Raw genomic sequence first — 23158 nt, 5'->3', positions numbered from 1 at the left:
TTCTTGAAATATAATTGAACTCTAAATAGGACAGGAATGAAGCCTTCATATACTTACACTGTCAGGATTTGTGGCAGTGAAATCTAACCCATACATGAACAAGCCTTTCCTCTACAATATACATGATGTGTGTGTTTGTGTGTGTATCTGGTACCTTCGCCTTATCTTATGGGCTTAGAGAACTATCATATTAAGATGTTAAGAGACTTGCTCAGGGTCACATAACTAATATCAAAGGTGGGAAGCAGCTCCAAGGCTGGCTTTTGTCCATACAGCACATGAGACATACCTAAGTCAGTAGGAGCAGGGAAGGTGATGGTAAGCTGTGTTGACAAGGTACCCCACATTTTGGTTATGGAAAACACCAGTGGAGTTTTGATGTGATGACTCTAAAAGAAGCTGTTTTATTTCTAAAGGAATTATATAGGATAACCAGGTATTTGTTGGTGTCAGTGACTTCCAATCTCTGACAAAAACATGTCTTAAAGGAAAATGAATGACTCAAGAGATACTGTCCAAGATAACCACTGTGGACCAATTTTATCAGTCACTCAAGTACTATTTCTGTGTCTTAATGTAGAGTTAACCCTGTAATGTAAATCTAATGTAATATAATGTAAAGTAGAGTTAATAAGGCAACATAAAGTCTGACAGATTCAAGGTGCAAAGACATTAAGTTTGCGTCTAGTAGGAAAGATTATATGTCCTTCATCCAAGGATCCTATATAGTTAAATTAATGTTTTCTGCCATAATTCATGGATGAAAAGAGAGACTGTTATCTGCAATGGAAAAAAACTACACACACACACACACACACACTCTCACCTCTTTACCCCCCACATATCACAGATACTTAAAGCATATCCATTCCTCAAACAATATTAATATTATTTCAAAGGTATAGGCAATTAAAAAAAACTTAATCATTTCTGTAAAAGAATTCTATCAAAACCAAGAACACATTCAGATAGAATTTGAAACCTCATGTGTCAAAAAACAGCAATTCTAATCTCGGCTGTGAAAAAGGAAAATAGTCTGAACACCAGGTAGGACCTAGAATCCTCTTAAAAATACAATAGGTCTCAGCTCTACCACTGCTTCTCAAGGTAGGTCTAATCCAATTAATACAACATGGCAGCTTCAAAAATGCCCCTTTTCGGGGTCATTACTGGAATGACAGAATTGTAAAGGAAATTTAACTAAAAAAAATTCTATTCTCTGCCTCAATTGTCTTTACTTTTTCCCAACCCCCCAAAATGGTATTTTCTATGGAAAATCTCTTTCTCCTTAATCCTTTTCCAACCCATAAAATAGAAAACCTTCAAAGGTTTCTAAACCTAAACAGAAGTCAGTCACCCAAACCTGCTTCCCCCTAGACAGGAATCATCTGGGATACTGTATTATGTGGTTGGGTTGAAAAAGATTTCATAAGGACAGTGCTGGACTTAGAATCAGGAAGAACTGATTTATAGTCCAATCTTAGACATGAGCTCTGTTACTCTGAGTAAATCACTTAGCTTTCTAGGCAGCTGGAAAATCTCTAGGACTCAGCTGGGCTATCAATTACATTGTTGAATGGAATTCTCAAAATAGATTCATAAGTAGTAAGCTCATGGATGCTTCCCAAATGATCCACAATTTAGTTTTTAGAGATTGGAAAAAAAAAAACTAAAAGAATTATGAGTTTATAAGATTTCTAAAAGCTTTTTATTATTAACTTCAAGAATAATCTTGAAGCTATTTCTTATGGTTACTGAAATTAAAGAGAGCTTATTTTTCTTTCTTTCTTTTTATTTTCTGACACAATTGGAGTTAAGTGACTTGCCCAGGGTCACACAGCTGGGAAGTGTTAAGTGTCTGAGACCAGATTTGAACTTGGGTCCTCTTGACTTTACGGCTGGGGCTCTATCCACTGTGCAACCTAGCTGCATAAGCTTATTTTCAATTCTGCATTGCAAAAATGCTACAAAAATTAATCAGACATAATACATGTATTGTATAGTATTAAAACCTCACCAATAAATGCCAAAAAGCAGAAATATTAAACATTTTTACTGGAAACAATCTAATAAAAATTATTATATTCAATAAAATACTGCTTGACAAGACTATTAAAAATAATTAAAATAAAATTTTTAAAGAATTAATAGGTCAAAGAAAAATCATAGAAATAATTCACAATTTTACTAAAGCTGAGAAACATTAAAATTGAGGGCGGGCCGGGGGGGGGGGGGGGGGGGGGGGGGGGAGGAGGAGGTTTAGCCAAAACAGTTCTTAGATGAAAATTTACATTTCTAAACACATTCCTTAAAAAAAGAAATGAAATTAAGGAGAGTCAAACTAGAAGAGAAAAAAACTGCTCTACAGAACTGTCTAATAAATATTGATCATTCTTGTGGTAGTTAATTTGTGGGGCAAAAAGCTTTTCTCTGTCCATATCTTTTTTTTGAGGGGGAGGGGGATTTGTTTGTTTTTGTTTTAATTTTCCCCCAGTTGTATGTAAAACGTTTTTTTTAACATTTGTTCTTCAAAGTTTGTGTTCCAGATCCTGCCCCACCCCCCCATTGAGAAGGCCCATGTGAAGTTGTGCAAAAAAAAAATTTCTATCATAAAAGTCATGTTGCATAAGAAAACTTAGATTTTACTCCCTCCCTTCAAAAAAACCCTCAAGAAAAAAAGAAAGTAAAAAAAAAAAAAAAGTATGCTTCATTCAGTCTCTATTCAGACAGAGTTTTTCCTCTGGGTATAGACAGAATTCTTTTATCTTCAGTCCTTTAGAGTAGTCTTGGAACATTGTTTTGCTGAGAACAGCAAAGTCTCTGACCATATCTTAAGAGAGTGGAAAATTAAAATTGTGTGCAGGACTTCAGAAACTTATAATACGAAGTTTTAGCAAATTTATTTACAAGATAATATATATTTCTTCCTTTTGTTGACTTTCTTTCCCTATGTTCTCCAAAACAGTTGCAAATAGTCATTAATAACTAATAACACAAAACCATCCTTAGAAGCAAGGAGGTTAGATATTCTTTTTCCCCCTTTTGCAGACCACTAATTCTCCTGCAATGTCTCTTCTCACCTCTTTGAAACATGGACTGACCCAGAAGGAAACTGTGTAATAACAGCTGTATAATTATAAAGTATTTATCTGTGATTAGTAAAGTCCACATAAGATTGAGAATCATGGATTAAAGGACTAAGACATGAAGAAAAGTGAGAACATCAATGTAAATGACAATGGAAGAGCAAAACTACTGATCATGGGAATTTAAGAAGTTGATGAACTGGAAGGTATAGTATTTTAGAAAAAAATAAGCCTGCTAAAGACTTTAGGACTCTCATCAACTTAGTGACTAATCATTTACTTTGAAAAACTGATTTTAGACACTACTATATATAATAACTAAAAGATGCATGCTATACTCAGGATTAATCTAACAAAGTAAACAAAATGCTCATATAGTTTCAATTACAAACTGTTTCTTAGAGAAGAACTTAAATAGTTGGAGAAATATGGTCACAGCTGGACCATAACCAAAACTATAAAAATGACAATATTACCAAAATTAGTTTATAGTTTTAATGCTATATTAATTCTTAATAGGATATTTTATAGAATGTAACAATAATAAAATTCAATTGGAAAAATAAAAGAGAACTAGAATATTAAAGGAAATAGTGAAAAGAGGAAAAAAGTATGAAAAAAGGAAAAATAACACTTTCAGATCTCAAACTACATTGTAAAGCAACAGTCATCAAAATCATCTGGAATTGGCTGAAAAAAAAATAGAGTAGATCAAATGGAATATATCAGACATGTGAGCATAAGAAACAATGGAACTCGGGGCCAGTTAGGTGGTGCAGTGAATAGAGCACCAGCCCTGAAGTCAGGAGGACCTGGGTTCAAATGTGACTTAGACAATAATTCCTAGAAATGTAGGCAAGTAACTTAATCCCAATTGCCCAAGCCAAAAGAAAAAAAAAAAAGAATAGAACTTAATAAATTGAATACCTAAATTACTTAGGAAAATTTCACAATCTAATAATAATGGCTAGGAAAAGTAGAAAGCAATCTGCCAGGAATCAGGCTTAAATCAAGTTCTTATGACAAATTATACAATATATTTTAACTGAATACATGCCCTTAATATTAAAGATCATAGTTAGGAGAGAAATAAATCATATATCTCTCATAGCTTTGTCACTATATCAATCAGATGATAACTTTGATTTTTTTTTCTCTTTAGAAACTTGTTATATTGCCTTCAAAACTAACAAGCGAGCAAGCAAACAAGAAACAAAGAGAACTAAATGATGTGAAAAGAACTACTCCTACACACAACTATAGAGAACATGAATATAACTGTAAATGAAAAATGAATCCATGAGGCTACCATCTTAGACATCCTAATCCTAATATTAAATGGCATTACACTCAATTCCAATTAAAAAAGAAATAATATTGATATTTATATGAACATAAAAAATGAAATATGAAAAAAAATAATCACTATAGAATATGACAACAGCAGAAAGTTGGGAAATAATTCTGGAGAGCAGTTTAGAACTATGTTCAAAAAGTTATCAAACTGTGCATACCCTTTGATCCAGCAGTGTTACTACTGGGCTTATATTCCAAAGAGATCATAAAGAAGGGAAAGGGACCTGTATGTGCATGAATGTTTGTGGCAGCCCTCTTTGTAGTGGCTAGAAACTGGAAACTGAGTGAATGTCCATCAGTTGGAGAATGGCTGAATAAATCGTGGTATATGAATATTATGGAATATTACTGTTCTGTAAGAAATGACCAACAGGATGATTTCAGAAAGGCCTGGAGAGACTTACACAAACTGATGCTGAGTGAAATGAGCAGGACTAGGAGATCATTATATACTTCAACAACAATACTATATGATGACCAGTTCTGATGGACCTGGCCATCCTCAGCAATGAGATCAACCAAATCATTTCCAATGGAGCAGTAATGAACTGAACCAGCTACGCCCAGAGAAAGAACTCGAGGAGATGACTAAAAACCATTAACATTGAATTCCCAATCCCTATATTTATGCACACATGCATTTTTGATTTCCTTCACAAGCTAATTGTACAATATTTCAGAGTCTGATTCTTTTTGTACAGCAAATTAACACTTTGGTCATGTATACTTATTGTGTATCTAATTTATATTTTAATATATTTAACATCTACTGGTCATCCTCCATCTGGGGGAGGTGATGGGGGATAAGAGGTAAAAAATTGGAACAAGAGGTTTGGCAATTATTAATGCTGTAAAGTTACCCATACATATAACCTAAATAATAATATATAATATACATAAATAATAAAAATAAATAAATAAAAGGCTATTAAATAAAAAAATAAAAAAAAGAAAGTTGGGAAATACATCATAAAACAATTATCAATTACTTTAAACATGGTAAGATGAAAGAAAATTATTTCAAAAATTTTAATCTGTGTAGGTTTTTTTTTTTTTTTTGAGCGGGGGAACAATGAAGGGAAAGTTTTAGGTTCTGCCACTTATTATCTACCAAAGATAATAAACTTATCTGTACTTTTTTCTTTTCTGACCTTGGAAAGAACTGAGGACTGTAGCACTTGATGTTTTTGAACCCAACCTTGGAAAAATTGCTATTGGGATCAAAAAGTTCTCAGTTGCCAGCAATGACCTACCCTCAGTGGAAGATCCCAGTAAGGTTTCTACATGTTCTGCAGCCCAATGCCAACACCATTCTTCTATTAATTCATTTGCAATTTTGCATAAATTGCCATATTGTTTTAACTCCAAAGATTTTTTCTATATGATACAAAATGCCTATTCTCAAAATAATTACATCACCACTTCATTGTAACCAAGAAGAGGATTAATGATTTGAGATTTATTTTAATATAGTTGTGATTAATCCCAATTTTATTTAAATTGTGAATTCTGTTGAAATTTCAAGGTCAGGCAATTGGAAAGCAAACACTGAACCGCTGTTTTTAAGCCATTCTGGACTTGCCAATTTGTTTCATGCTTCATTTGCAATAAAAGTAATAAAATTTTAGTCTAAAAAAATCAAAAGACTATTTTTCCAGGCAAAAGTACCAAGATTACATATTTTTTCATTTTTACTTACATTCAATAATTTTAAACATACTTTTATATACTGCCATTAAAATATCATTAACCTAATCATAATTATAAGTTTTATATCACTAATACCTTTGTTTCCCACACAAATTAATTTAGCCATATATAGAAGCATGGATTGTAAAGATGATCAGACTGTGCTTCTCAGCTGGAGAAATAAAAACAAAACACAACAAAACAAATTTGAAATCAACACATAAAACTTTAAAAATATTTTCGTTTTAATATTTCATTTTTTTCTATGAAGTCAAACTTACAAAGGTAATTTTAACATGAGATTAAAGCTCAAAATGATCGACTGATTTCAGCACTTCTAGCGCAGTTTACCATTGATTCTTGAAAAATGGGAAATGAAGAAAAACATAGATTTTTTTTTATACTGCATACAAAAAGAAAAAATTTAAAAGTATCTAGAAGAGCTGAATAAGTGCTTCTATATGATATTATGACAAAATTAAGTCATATACCTATTTAATTCTTATAATTCTATCACCAGTCAGTCCCAATTTAGGGGTCCCAAAGAGTTGCACCTTATTGAATTGACTGAATTAAAAAAAAACTGTAATAAGTAAATATGGAGGAAAGAGTGGGGGAGGAAGTGGCTGACACCTGAACCTCTCTGGACTAGTGAAGGAAGAGAAGAAAACACATACAGAGTTGGGTAGAAAAATATGTTTCAAAAAGGCAAATAGAGGGGAAAGGAGAAGAGACTTTGAAAGTAAATTAAGGAAGGGATTAATCTTAAGCAAAACAAATTACAATGATGTACAAAAATAAAGCTCTTTTTGAGATAATAAAGAATGAGAAAGGGGTTGCTCATTTTAGTTAAGTAATGGCTGTGAACAAGTTATGCTATATAAATGTAATAAAATACTATTGTGCTATAAAAAACAATGAGGGTTTCAGAAAAATCTATTAAGACATGTATAAACTGATATAAAGTGAAATGAACAGAATTAGAAGGACAATTTATACAAAGACAACAATATGGTAAAGACAAACAATTTACAAAGAATTATAAACTCTGTTCAGTGTAAAGGCTAAGCACAATTCCAAAGGACTAATGATGAAATATGCTACCTACCTGTTAATACAGAGGTAAAATATTTACAATGCAGCATTACACCTTTTTGATTTGACTTTTTTTTTTTTTTTTGGACAGCACACATGACCAATCTAGAAATGTATTTTGTTTAACAGTAAGTCTTTGTGATGAGAAATATTATGCCCACACTGCTTTTCTAACAGTGACCTGAAAAGTATTTATATTTTGTCCTCTCCTTCCAATAATATGGATTATTTTCTTTTAATTATTTTTTAAAAGAGTATTAAGGCTTGTGTTTTCTTATGTTTTTTTAGGTGCAGATGATGGTTATGTTATTTCTCTGATCACTTATTTTTCAGAGTTTTCCCTGGTTTTCCAGTTTTGCTATCAAGTGACTTTTTAAAAATTGTTCTATCATTTGAATCCTTATGATGCATCTTTTTCCTTCAAAACATTTAAAACCTGACTAAGGTTTCCCAACTAATCTTCTGAATTAGCTCTTCCACATTGCAACTTTCCTCATCAGTTCTGATATATCACAGGTTGGCATAAGAAATTAAATGGGAATTTTGTAAAAGTAGCAGATGACATGAGAAAGTCAGCAGATGACAAAGTTTAGACATTCAGAAATGTATAAAATATATGTATGGTATCATATAATACCAGCACATTTTATCTTTCAATATCATAATTCAGACTTTTTCTGATATGAAAGGGCCAAAAATTTTTACACTGATTTTTCCATATCATGGAAGCACTGTACCCCTAATCCCTGTGATGTGGAAGAGATAACTATATTCTAATCCTATCTCTTCCTTCAACAATTTTCTCTTATTCGGCATTCCAACACATTTATCAGGAAATAAACATTTATTAAGGGCCTACTTTATGCCAGATACTGTACTAATTGCTAAGGATAAATTATGAAAAAGAAAAATAGTTCTTCCTTTTGGGGGGGGGGAGACAGGACAATATTGAAGCAAATGAAGAGATGACTGGCATGGAACAGACCTGTTTAAATAAGAGGCTTTGGAAAGAGTTCTTTGCTTTGCCCTTTAATTCTCTAATCAAAAATATGAGTACCAAGGGTGACATCATCTAAAAATTTAAATTTCCTGATGATGGGGTTTCCTGGCCATAGTAAGTTCCAGTAGAAGAAATGACACCGACCAAGGAGCAAGCCTAGGCAATTATGAGGAAAATCACCATAGGCCACAGAGATGAAATTCATTTGCTCCATGTCAACAGCTTACAGCTCTCTCTGTATAATGTTCTCAAAGAGATTTCAGTTCTTGCTACTTATTTCCACTTAACAAAGTTTTAAGGTCAGTCCTTTTCTGGACTTTTAGTTGTAGTTATCACAAAACTGTTTTCTTTTACAGCCCAAGAGTAGGATTATTTTACTCTGAAATACTTATTAATAGGGTATTTGGAGGCTGGTTGGTTGATTTTCGTATTCTTTCAATCTTTACATTAGTTCTTCACCAACATTGTCTCCCTCAATGCAGACTTAACTCTGGAACTCCTCCCTGTTGAGGAGTGGAGGAATCAAGGGAAGACTCAATCAAGGTGGGTTATTAAATGTCCTTGCTGATTGTCCACCTACCAGGAGTTATTTCAGTCACTGGTTAAGTCAATGAGAGGGTTATACTAGATTATCTCTGAGTTTAATTCCAATCATACTAATTCTATGATATTTTAAAGCATGATTTGAATATCATCAGGAAGATCCACCTTAAATCAATGTTTTATACAATAAAACATGAATGATAAGCCTTTTCAATCAGTGATGAATTGCTTTTAAATATGGAAATTAGAGTATTGATAACATTTGATAGGATATGAAGAACATGGGAAAATACCTGGATTTTAGATGGTATAAAAGATTAACTATAAAACTTTTTCTGTTATACAGAAATGATATTTCTTTATACATTTTCCTTTATCGAAATGATTTGGAGAAAGCATAACAAGGATTAAAACTGAAAGAGTATTTCTCAGGGTTACTGAAGAGAAGTTGAGAAGGTGATTTTAAAAAAGATTAATGTGAAGGTTCTTATTACTTTTTCCCCAATTTAATGAAAAACGAAGACCTATTATGGTATTCTGTATTCTCTCATTGATCCACCCCTTCCTAATTCCATCAATGTCTTATTATGTATTATTACTTATAAGTGTGCAATAAAAAATAATTGAATACCTGATTTCCATAGCTAATAGTATAGTCTAAATTATTTTTATATGGATTATTGAAAATCTTCTTTATTTTAATCTCTCCCTGCTCTGACACATTAAAAAAAAATCCTTATATGAATCAAACAGATTCATACCTAAAGCAAGGAAAGAGAATGAAAATCAACATAAACCAACATTGTTAGTATATGTTGATTTGAAAATTTTAAATAAAATGCAGGCAAAAACAAAAAAAAAACCCAAAATTTTTAAAATTTTTTCTTCTTTCCCCCATCTGTCCATTTCACTGTTATATAGCTAATTTCTAACAGGGATAGCAAGAAAATTTCAACATCAGCAAACTAAAAAATTAATCACAGTAAAAACAAAATAATTTACAACCACATGATTAATATCAACAACTATAGAAAAAGCCTTTGGCAAAGTGCAACATTCATTTTTGTCAAAAAATACAACAAATATGCACACGTATGCACATAGAAGAATCTTTTGTAATGGATATTTTGTTTTTGTCCACATGAGATTTAGAATGGTTCTAAACTATTACTGTTCACATAACATTGTACAGAATATAAAACAATGCAATTATGTGAGTACAATAATATGATATTTTCCCTTGAACTTTTGGCCTGTATTTCATATACATTTAGAAAGACAAGCCACTATTTTAATAATTTGCTTTACTAATGCTGATATGAATATGGGTGAAAAAATAGTGGATGCCATAATTCTCATGATTGTGACTGAAAACCAAAATTTCTCAATGTATTTTAAATCAAATTCAAAATAAGCCAGAAGCATTATAGATTTATTATTAAAATGAATCTATAGTAAAGATAGAGTCACTATTGATTGGCTACTAAGAGATAGGCTATTACTGAAGAAAATGGCTTTATAATTAATATTGGAAATTTCTTGTTTTAAAAGTAAAAAGAAGGGTTTAGTTGTACAAAATAGAATCTTGTTCTGAGATGCTTTGGAAAATGAAAAAGTAAGGATGAAAAAGTAAAAAATATGAATGAAAAGGATAAGAGTCTACAACAATGGAAACCTGTTGTTATTATCTCAAAAAAAAAAGTAGACTTTGAAGATTGAGGGACAGAGAACTAATTTTTTTGGATATGGTCAATATAGAAATGAATTTTGCCTGACTGTGTAATATATTAGTTACAAGAATTTGGTTTTTCTTTTCAAAGGATAAACATGGAGGTGGACAGAATTAAAAATAAATTATTTATTAAATAAAGGAGTTTTTAAAAAAAAGAAATACACATTTTCTTTTCTCAAAAAGAAATATATAAAATAAAAACTAACCACAGATTCTAATTTCAGGATCTGAGAGTATAAAAATATGAAAAGAATTCTATGGAAATCAAAGATGGATTTATACAGAAAAAAGGAAGGTAGATAAGAATATGGGCTGGGCTAACTCAAGTATTTGTCATAAAGAAACATTTTTTTCCCAACATCAATCAAAATCAATTGTCCCTTCAATCCTTTATTAATAAAACATCAAGTGACTTGATTAGCTATGTTTGGAGAGAAGAAAGAAAAAGAACTCGTTTGCTTCATTTTTTAGGGCAATCAATCCACAGAACCTGACAGTAACTTAGTTTTGTCAAAATAATGAGTGATATAAGAGATGAAGTACTAATAAGCTTACCCATGTTATAAATCATCTCCTAGGCTGCACTTTGCTCTTGAGACATTTGGTATATAGAGCAGCATCAGGGAAAGACTGAGCATTTTTTTCCAAATAGTTCCAAGTTAAAACTTCTAATTATCAGCATCCTAAGATTTCAATAGTATGTATTTAATATTTTATGGGTGATACTTATATACTTAGATGCTTTCTAATGGAAAGATGCAAATTTTCAAGATAAATTCCAACAAATATTCAATAATCTAATAAACAAAATAACATTAAAGGAAAACTGATTACCAGGTGTATATACCTGACTAGGTTATGAACATTTGTTTGAGCTAAGAGATGAGACTTCTCTCTTCCTACTTGTAATAATTTACATAATTTTTAATCAGATTAAATTATAATCAGAACAGATTTCTAACAGGATAAGAATTTTGTTATTTTTCCAAGTTGGTTGCCCTCCCTACCCCCCCAAAAAATCTAATTCCAGTTATTTATTTTCTTTCTAGCTGTATCTAACTAAAGGAACTGGAAATACAAAGATGCAAAGAATACAGACACAGAAAAAAAATGAAACACAACCTCAACTGGATTAGTGGAGATACAAAACTCTATTCTTATATGATTCCAGCTTTCCAGAAAGCCAGGAGCTAAAAGAACTCATTTCTATTAGTTCCTTCTTCAACTTTAATGGGTTGAACAATTACTGCATTTAACAAGTTCTTTTAACACCTGGTGTACTTTTCAGAAGTCCGTTACTTTCCTAGGCTTGTGAAGGTTCATTTAAATGATTCAGAGAATTTCCTCTATGAAGCTATTTCTTGATTTTGAGATATAATGAGATACAGAGGTGTTTACCATTAGGCAGAATGAAACTATGAAGCAAAGCAAAAACAGCAAACTGGAAACAAAAAATTTTTAAGAGTGGAAAGTAAAAAAAATTCAGGGCAGTTATGATCAGCCCTAGAGTAAAGAAGACTTGAATTCAAATTCAGCTCCAGACACTTATTATATTGACTCTGGGAAAATCAATTAACTCTCATTTGTCTTAATTTCTGCATCTATAAAATGGAGGCAATAATATGAACTATCTCCCAGGTTATTGTGAGGATCAAATAAGATATCTGAAAAATCCAGCACAATGCCTGACAGACAGTAGGCACTATATTAATATTCTCATATTGAGAAAGTCAGAAAGAAGAAATAACAGAAAATAAAAAGTCAAAATGCTTGCTGAAGGTACTTGTAAATGTTCAATCGCTGAGCACAAATTTAAACTTCAAATATCATTGACTTTTGCCAACTCCCAGCGTGAATTGTTATCGTGTTAGTGACTGCTTCACAATGGGCTCGGTTGTTGCATCAGAGAGAACATCCCAAAGAGTCAGAACTTATTTCTATTCCTCTTTGTTATTATACACCCACATTGCTAAGATTCAAGAAAACAAGAGTTGGATGTTATACCTTTAATGGGATCACAAAAAACCTGTAGAATTTTTAATGATATTCAATTTTATTTCAGATTCAGCTCAAAATTTTCTCCTTCCATAAATTCTAAAGACTTATGACAGAAAATACTATTCACATCCAAAGAAAGAATTGTGATATCTGAATGCAGATCAAAGTAAATCATTTAAACTTTTTTTTGTTGTTTTTATGTGTTTTTTTTTCCCTTTTGTACTGTTTCTTCATTCACAAAATGACTAATGTGGAAATACATTTATATGATTGCATGTGTATATATCAGATTGCTTGCCATCTTGGGGAGGGGTGCTGTTGGGCAGAAAAAATTTTAAACTCAAGGTCTTATAAAAAAATGAATGTTGAAAACTATCTTTATATGTAAGTGACAAAAATTTGACAAAATCAAACCCAATCAACTCCTCTCCCTTACCCATTGAAAAAGCAAGAAATTAAAAAACCTATTAGAAATATGAAGTTACGTAGAACAAATTTCCACATTACCCCATATTCCAGGGGAAAAAAATAAAAAAGAAAAAAAATTATGCTTTAATCTTTACTTGGAATTCATCAGTTCTATATGGAGATACACAGCATTTTTTCTTTTGAGTTCTTTGGAATTATGGTAGACTTATTGTGTTGATCCAAGTTTTTTTTTTCCTTCTTTTTAGTTTATCTTTATAATATTGCTGTTACAATTTTTCTTCTAGTTCTGCTCATTTCAGAATAGATTTTGTATTGTTCATATAAGACTTCTAGGTTTTTCTGAAACCATCAATGTTAATCATTTCTTATAGAACGAAAGTATTTCCTCATATTCATATACCATAATTTCTTCCATTGTTCCCCCAATAATGGCCATTTTCTCAGTTTAAAATTTTTTGCCCACTCAAAAAAAAGCTGCTATGAATATTTTTTGTACATATGGACCCTTTTCCTTGTTCTTTGATCTCTTCTTTTATTTATTTAGAGAATATAGAACTAATAACAACATAGCTAGGTCAAAGGATATTCAGAGTTGAATAGTTTTCTGGGCATAGTTCCAAATTGCTTTCCAGAATAAATGGACCAGTTCACAACTCAACCAAAGTACAGTAATATATCCATTTCCCCACATGCCCTCCAGCATTTTTCATTTTCCTTTCCTGTCTCATGTTAGCTAGTCTGGTCAATGTGACAGATTAATACAGACCTTTTAAAATTTGCATCTCTCTAATTATCAGTGATATACTGCATTTTTCCATATGACTACTAATGGCTTTGACTTCTTGCTCTGAAAACTGTCTGCTCATATCCTTTGACCATTTACCAACTGGGGAATGAATGGTTTCTTTTCTTATCAATTTAATTCAGTTCTCTCTTTGAAAAGATTAGATCTTCATCTTAGAAACTTGCTCTAATTATTCTTCTCTAATTTCCTTTTTTATTCAATCTTGGCCATATTAGTTTTATTTGTGAATAACTTTTTAATTTTATGTCATCAAAGTTATTCATTTAACCTCTTGTAAACCTCTCTATGTTTTGTTTGCTACAAACTCTTCCCCATCTGTAGATGTGAAAAATAATTTCTTTCATCTTTCAATAATTTACTCCTGATACTACCTTTTGTGTACAAATCAAATACCCATTTTAAGCATATGTTATAACACATGTGGTATTTTGGTCTCTGCCAGATTACTTTCAATTTAAATAGTTTCGGTCTAATACTCACAGTGTAAGTCTCAATAGCTCAGATCATTGAATTTAACAAACACTAGGTTACTGGGGTCATTTGCTTTCATATAATATATACCTAAATTGTTTCACTGATCAATCTCTTTATTTCATATCTGGTATCAAACTATATGACTATATACTTGTAATACACTTTGAGATCTGGTACCACAAGACCCCCTTTCCTATCTCATTTTTCTTTCATTAATTCCCTTGATATTCTTGAACTTTTGTTTCTCCAGGTGAATTGTTGTTTTTTTTAGCTCTACAGAGAAATTAATTGTTGGTTGATTGGTATGGTGCCGAATAACTAAATTAATTTATGTAGCATTGTTATTTTTATTATGTTGGTTTGGTCTACCCATGAATAATGAACATTTCTCCAATTATTAAGGTCTGTCTTTGTGTGTATCTTGGCAGATACTCTTCTTAGTATTTTATATTTCCTGTAGTTATTTTAAATAGAATTTCTCTTTCATGTTTCTTTCTACTGGGTTTTGACGGTAATATACAGAAATGTCAATGATTTTTTTGGGTTTATTTTAATATCCTGTTACTCTGACAAAATTGTTAATTCTTTCAAGTTTTTTAGTTGATTCTTTAGGGTTCTCTAAATAAATACTTATATCATCTATAAAAAGTAATAGCTGTATTTCCTTATTGCTTATGTTTACTTTTTCAATTATTTTTCTTGCTATTCTGTTATAGTTATCTAATGCAATAAAGAATAATAAAAGTGACAATGGGCATTTTTGCTTTAGCCATGATCTCATTAAAAAGGTTTCTAGTTTATCCCCACCGGAAAAATTGTTTGCAATTGATTTTAAAGAGCTTTCACTTTAATTCCTAACAATTGCTAAAGTTTCCAGTGTTGTTTTTTGTAAAGGAAGGTTATTCTTAGTAGTTATCCTATAAATATTCTTTATCTTCCAGAATATAGTATTCCAAGTTCTCTACTCTCTTATAGTGGTAGCTGCTAAATTTTGTGTGATCCTTACCATAGTTCCATGGTATCTGAAAGTCTTTTTGATTGCTTAGAATATTTTCTTCTTTACCTAGGAATTCTAGATTTTTGGATATAACATTTCTGGGTGTTTTCACTTGGGGTTTTCTTTCAGGGAAGTGATTAGTGGCTTCTTTCAATTTCTATTTTTGCCTTCTAGTTTGAAAACATTTGGGCAATTTTCTTTCCAAATACAAGGTCTTGACTTTTGTTGTTGTTCATGGCTTTTGGGTAGTGCAGGAATTATTAAATTGTCTTTCCCTGATAAATCTACCAGGTTAGTTGGTATGAACTTTAACAATTTCTTCCATTCCCCTGCCCCCCATTCTTTTAACTTTGTTTTGCCTCATAGAGTCATTATCTTCTATTTGGCCAATTCTAATTTTTAAGGAGTTATCTCTTCCAGGAGATTTTGTAAGTCTTTTGCATTTATTTTTAGTGTGTGTGGTTTTTTTTTTTTTTTTTTTTTTTTTTTTTGCCATTTGATCAATAGAATTATTTTTAGGTATATCTTTTTTCCAAGTTGTTAATTCTTTTTAAAATTTTTTCTAGTAGTCATTTATTTTCTCATGTTTTTCTCTACTGTTCTTGTTTGATTTTTCTAACACTATTTTTTTGCTCTTTTAAAAATATTTTTCTTTTTAATTTCTAAGGATTGTTATAGATTTGTGTTCAATTTGCATTTTTGTTTTAAGATTTACTTTTTTTAATTACTTTTTTTTAAATTATAATTTTTATTGACAGAACCCATGTCTGGGTAATTTTTTACATTATCCCTTGCACTCACTTCTGTTCTGACTTTTCCCCTCCCTCCCTCCACCCCTTCCCCCAGATGGCAAGCAGTACTATACATGTTAAGTATGTCACAGCATAGAGGATTTACTTTTACATGTTTTCAAATCACTATCTTCCTTTTTGTTTGTGCCTATTTTTTTTTTTTAATTTTTCTAGTCTACTTCTTAACTTTAGACTTTAGCTTCTGCTCTCTCCTAGGAGTATATGTTTGGGGGAATACAGGAGTTCTGACCTGAACTTGTTTTTTATATCCTTCTGTTGCTTTCATAGCTCAGTCTAAGGGTCTTTAAGTTGTTGGTATTTTCAAGTGGTATAATTTAAGGGAAAGTGTATTCACTCCTGGTTTATAGTCTGCAGATTCCTGAACTAGTTTTGGTCTGTGTATAATTGAGTTTCAGTAGGTTGCTACCAGACTCGATCACAATTAGCTAGTAGGTTTGTTCTGTAATTTCAGAATGAACTGATAGATCCACCTTGTTTTACGTCTCTTGCCCTCATATGTGTAGGGCTAAAGAGTAGAAGAACTGAGTCTTCACTCTATTCTTAGCTTCAGAGCCACACACCTTACTTTTTGTTCCTTACACAGATAGGGCCCTTTACTGTTCTTTCACAACCACAACTGCTCTTTTTCGCTCTGGAAACACAACCCAGAATAGGGTAATAGGCAACAGGATTGCCAGATGGCATTTACTATAGTTCCCAACACTAGCTCAGGGTCCCCAATATCTCTTCTTGTCCAGATGTTCAATCTCTTTGCTGTTCCTGGGTGCTGGGCTGCTTTCTAGTACAAGCTTTCACCTACTGCTGCACTGTGCTCCCAGTGAATCTCCCACCCCAGGATTTATATACTTGTTTATCTCCTAAGCTACAGAATGCTCTGGGCTAGAAAATGACTTGTACTTTTCCTTTTCTTTCTTTCTTTCTTTTTTTTTTTTTAATTTAATAGCTTTTTATTTACAAGTTATATGCATGGGTAATTTTACAGCATTGACAATTGCCAAACCTTTTGTTCCAATTTTTCTCCTCCTTCCCCCAACCCCCTCCCCTAGATGGCAGGATGAACAAATACATGTTGAATATGTTCAAGTATAAATTAAATACAAAATAAGTATATACATATCCAAACCATTATTTTGCTGTATAAAAAGAATCGGACCCTGAAATATTGTACAATTAGCCTGTGAAGGAAATCCAAAATGCAGGTGGACAAAAATATAGGGATTGGGAATTCTATGTAATGGTTTTTAATCATCTCCCAGAGTTCTTTTGCTGGGTGTAGCTGGTTCAGTTCATTACTGCTCCATTGGAACTGATTTGGTTCATCTCATTGCTAAAGATGGCCAGGCCCATCAGAATTGATGATCATATAGTATTGTTATTGAAGTATATAATGATCTCCTGGCCCTGCTCATTTCACTCAGCATCAGTTCATGGAAGTCTCTCCAGGACTTTCTGAAATCATCCTGTTGGTCATTTCTTAACGAACAATAACATTCCCTAGTATTCATATACCACAATTTATTCAGCCATTCTCCAATTGATGGGCATCCACTCAGTTTCCAGTTTCTAGCCACTACAAAGAGGGCTGCCACAAACATTCTTGCACATACAGGTCCCTTTCCCTTCTTTATAATCTCTTTGGGATATAAGCCCAATAGTAACACTGCTGGATCAAAGGGTATGCACAGTTTGATAACTTGTTGAGCATAGTTCCAAATTGCTCTCCAGAATAGCTGGATGTATTCACAATTCCACCAACAATGTATTAATGCCCCTGTTTTCCCACATCCCCTCCAACATTCCGCATTATCTTTCCCTATCATTCTAGCCAGTCTGACAGGTGTGTAGTGGTATCTCAGAGTTGTCTTGATTTGCATTCCTCTGATTAATAATGACTTGGAGCATCTTTTCATATGGCTAGAAATAGTTTCAATTTCTTCATCTGAGAATTGTCTGTTCATATCCTTTGACCATTTATCAACTGGAGAATGGCTTGATTTCTTATAAATTAGTGTCAATTCTCTATATATTTTGGAAATGAGGCCTTTATCAGAACTTTTGACTGTAAAAACGTTTTCTCAGTTTATTGCTTCCCTTCTAATCTTGTCTGCATTAGTTTTGTTTGTACAAAAACCTTTCAATTTGATATAATCAAAATTTTCTATTTTGTGATCAGTAACGATCTCTAGTTATTCTTTGGTCATAAATTCCTTCCTCCTCCACAGGTCTGAGAGGTAAACTATCCTGTGTTCTTCTAATTTATTTATAATCTCATTCTTTATGCCTAGATCATGAACCCAATTTGACCTTATCTTGGTGTACAGGGTTAAGTGTGGATCAATGCCTAGTTTCTGCCATACTAGTTTCCAATTTTCCCAGCAATTTTTGTCAAACAGTGAGTTCTTATCCCAAAAGCTGGGGTCTTTGGGTTTGTCAAACACTAGTGTGTTAAAGTTATTGACTGTTTTGTCCTTTGATTTTCCTTTTGTTTCAGTCGGAAGCACTTTTTAGTTCATTGTAGAAGTTTGGGGAGAAGTCAGGCAAAATTGCAATCTCTAACTTCACACTCTCAACCTTGTCTTCTTGTTGGACTTTTCTAAGAGCTGAACTAATCCCTGATTGTACAACTGATATTCTGCAGATAATTTGGTTTGCCAAAATACATTCTAAGGAGAGTTTCAAATTGCTTCTGGTGACACTGGGCTTACAGAACTATATTGAAAATGAACTTTCTGCTCCTACTTGAGGCACCATACATAGATGGGGAGCACAGGACAGAAGATAGGCAGGTAGTAGCAGAATGTACCAGAATAAGGATCAAGTCAAACAGCAGTCAGTAAGGGTATGTTAAATTAAAATTCAATGAACTGTTCCACTTCCCCACATTTTCTCTAAGCAAAGAGGTCACTTTGGGGGAATAGATGAACCGCAATCTCTATCTTCTTTAAATGTTTTCCATGATTTTTTATGGCTTGATATTATTGATAAATTACATGCTCAGCAATAGTGATTTTGTCTAAGCAGGTAAATCCAGAGTTTGAAACTGAGAGAATGAAAAAGGTACTACGAGGAAGAAAAGAATTCTCCAAGTTTATGTATAATTGGAAGGTTTATGAGAAGAAAGATAAGGTTTTTTGGTATTTCTGATAATTAATAAATATATTCCAAAGCATATCCACTAAAATTGTCTTGGAAACCATGTCTTCATGCCAGAAAAGACAGCTCTCTTCACCTAAATCATTGGTACTATCAAATGTTAAATATCAAAAATAGATTTTTTTAAAAAATGGAATGAAATTAAAAAGATGCACAACAATCTGCCTTGATGATGCATCCCTAGAATCAGTGACATCTATAAATGAAATCTCTTTTACATGTTTTTTAACCCCATTTTAATGGGGTTTCTTTATGAGCAAAGAGTGAGTTATTTTTCTGCTGGTATGTCCCAACACTTAGCAAGTTTTTCCTACATATTCATTCATTTTTTATTTAATTCATTCATCATTCATTTAATAAAAAGAGTTAATGTTTGTAAAGCTCTTAACATATTACTTGGTGTATAGTAGGTATTTAATAAATGCACGTTCCTTTCCTCTTCACTGACATAAAAAGCAATGGAAGGGAAAATGAGATTAAAATTATTTCTTTTCATGACTAGGTCTTTAGAAAACTGCATTTTAACTAGATTATGTTATCTAAAAAAGACAATAGTCAATTTCTCCTTAAGAGATAGTTTCTATAGTGAATCTATTTCTTCCTACAGACATAAATAGAACACAAGTAAACTTTAATGTAAGTGAAGAAAGCAAGAAAGTTCCAGAGCACAGAACAGCATGAGGTAAATTACACATAAAAATATTAGCAATGGTCAAGGAATGCCTCCCTTCTCCCCAAAAAAGGGAACAAATGAATGACTCACTTCCTTGAAACCATCATTCTGACATATGGTATAGATTCTAGTTCTGGTAAAGTACAGGAAATTTGAAGAGCTTTGAAGCCCTTCATAATCTGGTTCCATCCTACTGAATCAGTCTTGTTATATTAGATTCCACTCCATACACTCTATTGACCTTTTTTACTATTCAACACTGACTTTTTTTTACTATTCATTGCAGAGGGCTCTCACCCTCCTAACTATAATATGGTACCTTTTCTCTTACTGTCCTTCATACTTGGAATATATTCTCCTCCATATCTCTATCTCCTTGATTCCCTACCTTCTTTCAAGAATTAGTTCAAATTCTACACTCTGCAAGAATCTTTCCCTAGTCCACTCTTATTTTCCCATGGTTTTCCTCAGAGTGCCTTCCATTTACACTGCATATACTTCCATTTACATAATTATTTACAAGTTACATCCTCCATTAAAATGCGAACTCCTTGAAACTAGGGACACCATGTATGACCCTTTCTTTGTATCCTCAAGAATTTAATACAGTACCTGATATATAGCAGACACTTAATAAGTCTTGTTGACTAGGTATAAGATTCAGAATACAGAAAGAAAATCAAATTGAGAAATATAAACAATTCCATAAAAAGGCTAAATATGAAGAGACAGAAGAAATAATATACATGTGGTACCTACTATGTATATTTTAACAAGCTCCTAAGATGCATCATTAAAAGCTATTATGATTCTCACATACAATTGAGAGATACTCCTTTCCTCACAAATTCTTAGGACAGTCAAATTTATAGGACAATTAATTTTTTTTCTTAAAAATAAAAAGCATATATATTTTTTTGAGTTCTCCCATTTTACAATGAGCATACTAGTAATGGGTAGGACTGCAACAGAAACCTGGATGAAGAATTATTATTATCTCTTGATAGTATACCTCAATCTAAATTATTTCTTTTCATTTAGTTGTTTTTATTTCACAATTTTTTTAAAGGACCAAAAAAAATTTAAAAACCACAAAACAAAAAGTAAGGAAATCAATGTTTGCTCTACCAATAAAAATAGTTTTTTTTTTTTTTTTGAGACTTAGTTAAACAACATTTTTTTAATGAACCACTATTAGGTCAGTTTACCACCATAATGAATAGTTGAATAATTCTCCAAAAATGTAGGGCAATCATTTGTTTATAAAATATTGCTCAGAAACTACAATCATAAAATGTAGAGCTAAGGAAAAGCTATATCCTATATCCACACCACTCATATCTCATTTCTTCCCTGAATCTGAGCAAGATATTCCAAAATAGAATATTTTTCTAGTATTTAGTTTAACCTTAGAATTACCAAGTAGTACAGACTAAAGTGACCAGAATTAAATATGCTTTCATATTTTCCTCTTACATAATTTCAAACTTTTTCTCCATTAACAAAAGTAGAATCATATCAGGACTTTAGCATCACAATATTTGATGTGCTACATGATAAAGCAGAAATGATGCCAAAAAAACCCCGAGGACAGTAAAAAGAGGCTAGACTAGATGAAGTCCATAAAGTAAATGAACAACTGCTGTTTTAAGAATTCATTTTTTGAGTAATCTTAAAGAGGGGAAGTTAGAAAAACATCACAAATACAACTGTTATGGTTTGTTTTTGGTTTTTTTTTTAAAGAAAATTAAGAAAATAGAAGTAACTACTGAATTGGACAGGCTTCTCCATTATGTATGTCAGTATTTCATCAATACTTCTCAGCAGTCTCTTCTTCTCTGACTTGTGCTGGATTATTCTCTCATTTGAGAGAATTTGTGTACAGAATAGAGAACAAGAAGCTTTCCCCCCACTCCAGAGAATATACCTCTTTCATCTTTGGTGAGAATTTCCTATCAGGTAATTCCAATAACAAGCATTTACTTTAACTGTCACATTCTTCCACTCTCTAATCTCCTGACACCTGGAATGATTTACTTCACCCATTTTAGATAATCTTTGTTTTACATTGTATCTCTTCCTTCCAACATAATATATTCTGCAGGTAGGTCTCAAAAATTAAGTACTACTTTAAAATACAGTGTTTCTCCAACCACTCCATTTAAAAAACAAACAAACAAACAAACAAACAAACAAAAAAACGCATCTAAGATTATTTGAACAGGAAGCTGGAGGGATTGCCAAGCACTAAATCTAGCATCAACTATAAATTAGGATTAAGCAATAAATTCTAGATATGGATTTTCAAGACTGATTTTCTGACTCTGACTTTGGGCAAATCATTTAACCTCTCTGAGGCTAAAATTTTTATCTGAAAAATAGTAATAAAAATATTTAGACTAATTCATAAAGTTTTTGTAAGAATCAAGTGCACAAATATGAATTTGTATGAAATATGTAAGGAAATCTGTACCCATAAAGTGTTTTAGAGATATGAATCTCATTTGCAATATAAGAATCATCATTTAGAAAGGAATAAGGTTAAGTCAGCTAACAAAGAGAATATTTTACCTGCAAAATTGGTAACTGAAATAAGGGGGAAAATTGATTCATTCATTCATAGATTAATCATTCATAAGGCTTTCTAGATGAGGTTTTTCCTTCAAGTCACTCAATGATCACACAATTTTAGAGATATAACTATGCATTGCATAGAATAAAATTAACATAGACAGCATTTTATCAGAAAAAGATTAAGGGGAGTATTAGAGGATTCCAAGTTCAATATGAGTTTGAAGTGTGATGTGACAAACAAAAGAGATAATGTGATTCTGAGTAGCACTGGAAGGTATAATTTCCAGGAAGTAAGTAGTGATAGTTATACTCTTCATTGTTCAGATTATACCAAAAGTATTATCTTCTGACCTGGAAGCAATAATTTAAAGTAGACATTGACAAATTGGGCAGTGGGGCTGTTGAAAGAACCTTGAATCCATGTTACAATTAGGATAAGTTTAAGGAACTTGGAACTTTGGGCCTAGAGAAGAGATCTGACAGACATCTTCAAAAATTTGAAGAGCTTTCATATGAGAAGAGTTATCTCTGTGTGGTTCAAGAAAGCAAAATTAGTAACAATGAGTAGAAAAATGATAAAGCAGCAAATGAGGCAAGGAAAATTTTTCTGACAATTAAAACTACTCAGAAGTGGAATGGGCTGCCCAAGGAGAAAGAAGGTAATACATCATAGGAGGTATTCAAGTACAGACTAAGCTTGGTATTTTATAGTGGGGTTTTTTTTAAGTTGGTCTAGATAACT

At 32.1% G+C, this 23158-nt stretch overlaps 1 protein-coding gene across 12 annotated transcripts in view; it reads right to left on the bottom strand.

Moving 5' to 3' along the window:
- ERC1 (ELKS/RAB6-interacting/CAST family member 1) overlaps positions 1-23158 on the bottom strand; it is a 339530-nt gene that overhangs the window by 115743 nt on the left and 200629 nt on the right. The gene's annotated exons all lie outside the window — the stretch shown is intronic.

The sequence above is a fragment of the Sarcophilus harrisii genome, chromosome 5, assembly GCF_902635505.1.
Source record: "Sarcophilus harrisii chromosome 5, mSarHar1.11, whole genome shotgun sequence".
NCBI lineage: Eukaryota > Metazoa > Chordata > Mammalia > Dasyuromorphia > Dasyuridae > Sarcophilus > Sarcophilus harrisii.
Note: the sequence above shows the minus strand (reverse complement) of the source record. Positions and strands in the feature narration are given on the sequence as shown.